Below are 6,216 nucleotides of genomic sequence, written 5' to 3'. Positions count from 1 at the left end.
CCTGAGTAACACTGATTTATCTGAGAAGAGATGCTGCGATTCTTCATGGCTGTGAAAAATGAGTTTACAGTAAGGAAAGATTTGCAAGAAACTGTCTAAAACCGGTAATCAGACGGTGTTTATGGGCATTAAAGTACAGTCGAGGTCAAAGGTTTACATACACTTGTAAAGAACATAATATCATGGCTCTCTTGAGTTTCCAGTTATTTCTACAATTCTGATTTTTCTCTGATAGAGTGATTGGAACAGATACTTCTTTGTCACAAAAAACATTCATGTAGTTTGGTTCTTTTATGACTTTATTATGGGTTCACAGAAAAAGTGACCAAATCTGCTGAGTCAGATTTAGTCACTTTTGGACACTGACACCTGTGTTCCAGCAGCTTCTAATTCTTGGCAGATCTGCTTTTTGGTGGTTCTCGGTTGAATCTTAACCCTCCTGACCAATTTTCTCTCAGCAGCAGGTGATGGCTTGCATTTTCTTCCTGATCGTGGCAATGACCAAACAGTGCCATGTGCTTTAAACTTACAAACAGTTGTTTGCACTGTTGCTCTTGGGACCTGCAGCTGCTTTGAAATGGCTCCAAGTGACTTTCCTGACTTGTTCAAGTCAATGATTCGCTTTTTCAGATCCGTACTGAGCTCCTCTGACTTTCCCGTTGTAGCGTTTGTGGGCATTTGTATCCACTGAGCCCTATTTAAATGGCCTCAGAGAAGTAACCAGCTGTAGTCACTCATAATCACTCACAAGAAGTTAAGAGGCAATGCTATGAAGCTCACTTCATCGACACAACTTTCTAAGTCACCAAAATTGCTAATTCATGTTGCTGTATGTATATTTTTGACCCAGGAGATTTGGTCACTTTTTCTGTTAACCCATAATAAAGTCATAAAAGATCCAAACTTCATGAATGTTTTTTGTGACAAAGAATCTGTTCCAATCACTCTATCAGAGAAAAATAGAAATAGAAATAAGTGGAAACTCAAGAGAGCCATGATATTATGTTCTTTACAAGTGTATGTAAACTTTTGACCTCGACTGTACATAAAAGTGACATTTAAACACTCAACAGCAGAAAATTCACCAATTAATATTGCAGGTGAATCACCAACCAAACTTGTTTTAACCAGTGAAGTATTTCAATAAAGTGTCATTTCAAAGTAAAATTCTGAAAAATGAGCCAACAGTGAGGAAAAATGTGCAAAAAGATGCTCAAAAATTGCAAATCTTACTGTTTGTGGGCCTTACAGTATTTAAAAACTAAGCAGCACTAACTTCTCCAAACTGTGACTGAGTGAAGCACAAAGCTTGTTTTGATGCATGAAGCTAGTTTTACTCATTTTACAGTGCAGTTATTTTCCTTTCAACGATTCATCTGAGAAAAGACATTGAGATTTTTCATTGTTGTGAATAATTTGCCTTCAGTGAGTAAAAACGGCCAAGAAACTCTCAAATCTTGCTCATCAGACTGTTTGAGGGCCTCGACGTATTAAAAAGTGACATTTAAACACTGGACAGCAGAAATTTCACAAAATATAACTGCAGGTGAAGCACAACCCTCATTTTGAAACATGAAACTGTTTTTTTCCTTCTTTTTACCAGTGAAATACTTCAACGAAAATATATTAAGGTGTCATCTGATTGTGGAAAACCTACAATGAGTAAAAATGACCAAAAATTGCTCAAAAACTGCTAGGTGGAGTGTGTTTGCGGGAATCAAAGTGTTTAAAACGGACATTTAAAAACTAAGCTGCAGTAATTTCACAAACAATGACTGTGGGTGAACCATAAAGCTCATTTGAAACATGAAACTTGTTTTCACCAGTGAAATACTTTCATAAAAGAACAATAAAGTGCAGTCTGTTTATTATCTGGGTATAGCTTTTTCATGATTGTGTAAAATAAGAACAAATAGTGAAGAAATGAGTGCAAGAAATGCTCAAAAACGGCTCATCAGACTTGAAAGTGGGCCTCAAAGTGTCCAACAATGCTTAACAGTAATAATTTTCACAAAATATCACTGTGGAAGAATCATAAACCTCATTGTGAAGCATAAAAGTAGCGATTCCCTGAGAAATCCTGAGTAACAGCTGTTTATCTGGGAAGAGATTTTTTTATTTTTTATGTTACAAATGTGTCAAACTTAATTTAAGGGTTGAATTAGTTGTTTAAATCAGTTTCTCCTGGATAAAAACATCAGGTCTGATTACATTTTGGCACAGTTACGCATGTTTGGCACAACTCTGCTGCTGAGCCGATACAACAGGACATCAGTTCTTACCTCCTATCTCGCTGTCAGACTCCCCGGGGACCAGCAGGTACCTCTGGCTGCTCTGCTCGGTCCATGTCCCGGATCTTCCTCCACATCTGCGGCCCACTACCAGCTGCTGTCTCCGGAGCGCACGAACAGCGTCATTAGCGCACACCGAGGCGCACTTTAAACACACTCTCCCAGCTCACACGAACCAACCTGCCGCTCGGGAAAGTCCACCGCCTACACAGGAATGTGTCCGTGACCCGCTCACAGCTCCCCGGAGCTGGAATGCGCTCAGGGCGCCGCCGCGGCAAGACAGCGGCAAAAACCGCAGCCGCGCCGGAAGTAAAGCGTTTCTGTCTGTAAAATAAAAGCATTAAGTTTGCACTGGGGTCAGCTTTATGTAAAAATCTACAATTACTGATGATTTTGTCAATATATACATCCATCCATTATCTATACACCGCTTTATCCTCACTAGGGTCGCGGGGGGCAGGGGACACCCTGGACAGGTAACAGTGTAACACAGGACTACACATCGAGACAAACAATCACACTGGTATTCACACCTACGGTCAATTTAGAATAATGAGTTAACCTTAGCATATTGTTGGACTGTGGGAGGAAGCCGGCGTGCCCAGAGAAAACCCACGCATGCACAAGGAAAACATGCAAACTCCATGCAGAAAGATCCCAGGAATAGAAGGCCGGGACACGAACCAGGAGTCCTCTCGCTGCAAGGCGACAGTGCTAACCGCCACACCACTGTGCAGCCCTCAGTATAGACACTACTGGTCAAAAGCTGTTACATCTGCCAAAGGGGATACTTTGAGCCAAAAGTTTAGAATACATTTTGGTTTCTAAATTGATTTTCTGTTTAACTTCATTTGTTTCTTTGTTCCATGCTTTCAGTTCCGAGTACAATGAGACATTAACATGAATAAATTCCAATAAAAAAATTGAAAATTTGGGGAAACTGAAACTTTTGACTGGTAATGTATATTTTTCTAAATAGCAACAAATATCTGTAAGATAATCCTATTTTTGCTGATTTAAATACAGTTTAACAACCATTTACAACAATATAGCTTTTTGATGTGGACATTATTTACAGTTTCGGCCTGTTTTTGCTGTTGCTTTGGGGGTTTTGTTTGCTTTTTACCATGTAAATGAATAATTTTTGTGATTTTACTCTCTTTTTTTTTACATTTTTCAAAGTCTAATACACACATTTTAACTCTTAAAAATTGCAACTAAACAAAATCAGCGTCAGTTAAGAGACAGATCATAGTTTCATGTATATGACACAGAGTCAGTGAAACAAACATTGGCACTCTGGATGTGCTTTCTGATTTGTGATTATTTTTCAGATAAAGCCTTTAAAAGGTGCATTACTGGTAAACTTTAAAGGCTCATATCGGTGTGTGTGATAGGTGGTTGGTCTGAAGACGTTAAAGACAATAAAAGGATCATTTTGATACCAGGATCATCAGGATTTTTTCTGATTAAAGGCTTTATAAAAATGAAACAAGGAGTTGACGAATCACGTTCCATTTTGTCAAACCAATACTTTCATGTCAGATCCAAAACTCATTTACCCCTGTCAGTGTGGTACTTTAATTAATCTGATTATCAGCAGCTCTTGTTTAGCTGCAACGTCTCTGTGATCAAAGGTGTAACTGGCTTAAGAAGTCGGATCCATAAAGACCTGCAACAGTTTTCAGCCCACGGCGTGTGATTCACCATCGATACCAACCGCTCCTTTATTTTATTTTATCCAGAGTAAATAATAAGGTCACGAGTCTTACAGCTGCTTCACACATGAGAGTAAACATCACTAAGAGCAGCTGAACCAACGCATGCATTAAAGGAAAGTTTAATGAAATAATCATCACTTCAGGCTTGGCTGATATTTTATTGTTTGTGAAGTATAATTATGCAGTTTGTGTCTTTACTGGCATCATTCAGAACCACCCAAAAGAAGGAAAGAAAACGGAGAAATGACGACAAGATGGAGGCAAAAATTTGGGTTTAAAAAGTAAAATTTTGTCTCCAGGTTTAGATTATTTGCGAAAAACAGACACTCTGAAAAATAAGGGTGTTAACTGGAACCAAGGTTGGTTCTTAACAATAATTTGTCATCTTTTAAGTAACAGTATTTGTTGGATTTATTCCAGATATGTCACAGTATCATAAAGGCAAAAGAGAAATTAAGCACTCAAAAACAAACAAAACGAAACAACCAAACCCTAAAGTAATGCCTGAAAATAGGAGGAAGTTTAACTTTTAGCAGGAGATCCTTTTAAGGAACACTTTTTTAAAACAATCCTTTGAAAAAAACCTTCAAAAATCCGTCAAAGAGCCATCAAAAATGTGCTGAAGGTACCACAAAAGGTTCTGTGAATGACTTTTAAAAAAAAAAAAAAAAAAGCACCAAAAAAATAAGAGATTTTTTTTTTAATGGAACCATTTTCAGGATTGCTCTTTGTGTTCCCACCTGGTTTTATTTGGATAGTAGTACTTTATAATAATTAAAGTAATTTTAGGCAAACAAATGTAATAATATAGCACGACTCTAATCCTAACACTAAAATAAAATAAAGTTAAATTAAATGAAACATTTCAGGGACACTTTTAAAAAAACGTAAAATTTTGGAATCTGGGCTTTATATCAGGCAGAACTTCATTCACAAAATGCTAATTTGGTATTTGGGAAATTGCTCACTGTTTTTTCATGTTGTATAGACAGAATGATTCGATAATAATGAAAATAATCATTAATCGCCGCTCTGTGTTCATGTTTCTATCTGCCACCAAACCAAATAACTGGAATAAATAATGAAAAACCTCTAGAAGCATATGAAATTTGCCAAGAAGCACCAACTAAACAAAGTGATTCTTCAGTTGGTGATGGCACTTTACACTTGAAATTCATCTGGATCTTTATAACCAGTATTCTTTGCTCTATGTGTGACGCTGCACCTAAAACAGAAAGCACTTTAACTTTGAAAAGCCTGAACCGGAAGCTGCCTGCGTTTCACTCCGTGTGGTTTAACTGCGGAGTGAATCTGTGAGGATAAAGTTTCGGCTGCTCCTTGAGTCTCTGCTGCTTCATGTTTCAGGTGAGCTGCAGTGAAATCACAGACTCACACACTTTAAATAGAATAATTATTCATTTTGTAATTAAAATTTTAACTTCACACGTCCTTCTTTAAACACATTCAATGCTGGGTCTTTTTTTTAATATACTTTTCATAATTATTCATATTCATTTCAAAACATTCATCATTTAATGAAAATGTAATACTCAGACAAATACTCTGACGGCTAAATTACACACATTAATCCTGCTTCATGCGGTGTTCACACAAGAACACACCCAGAGTTCTACAAACACCATAAACCCCTGAAGGACTCGCTAATATCGCAGGGATTTTTTTTTTTTTTTCTGAGCAGATGAGGAGGTGTTTAGTCACTCCTTCTCATCGGCTGCTCTGTGGATGTCAATCTTTTGTGTCTCGGCCAGCAGAACCGGTTTGCCGAGGCCTTCCTGGTTTCAGATATTAAGATCACCTGAGCCCCGCGTCGCCATGGCAACAAGGTGAGGTGAAAGAGCAGGAGAGGTGTGTGTGTGGATGGTCCTCTGAGTGTTGTACAGCAGAGTGAGAGAGTAAGCATCAAATATGCCTCATTTTATATGCGTGGAATGTAAAAAGAGGTGATTTTTGGGTCTAGTTAAGGCCCCTTGATGTATTCGAAGTTGTTGTTTTTTTGTCTTGTGTGGTTGATATTTGAGAGGATCTGTAAGTTTTGTTCCATTCTTCCTGTAAAAACTCTTCAAAAGAACATGTGTTTGTTGTTTTAAATGTGTTACCAAACATGGGTCACATTCAGCTGCATGCACACAAAAGCAGCACTGTTTAGAGTTTTCTCATTTTCCAGGATTAAAAGTAGTTTTAGT

The sequence above is a fragment of the Acanthochromis polyacanthus genome, chromosome 4 (genome assembly GCF_021347895.1).
Source record: "Acanthochromis polyacanthus isolate Apoly-LR-REF ecotype Palm Island chromosome 4, KAUST_Apoly_ChrSc, whole genome shotgun sequence".
Classification (NCBI taxonomy): domain Eukaryota; kingdom Metazoa; phylum Chordata; class Actinopteri; family Pomacentridae; genus Acanthochromis; species Acanthochromis polyacanthus.
Note: the sequence above shows the minus strand (reverse complement) of the source record.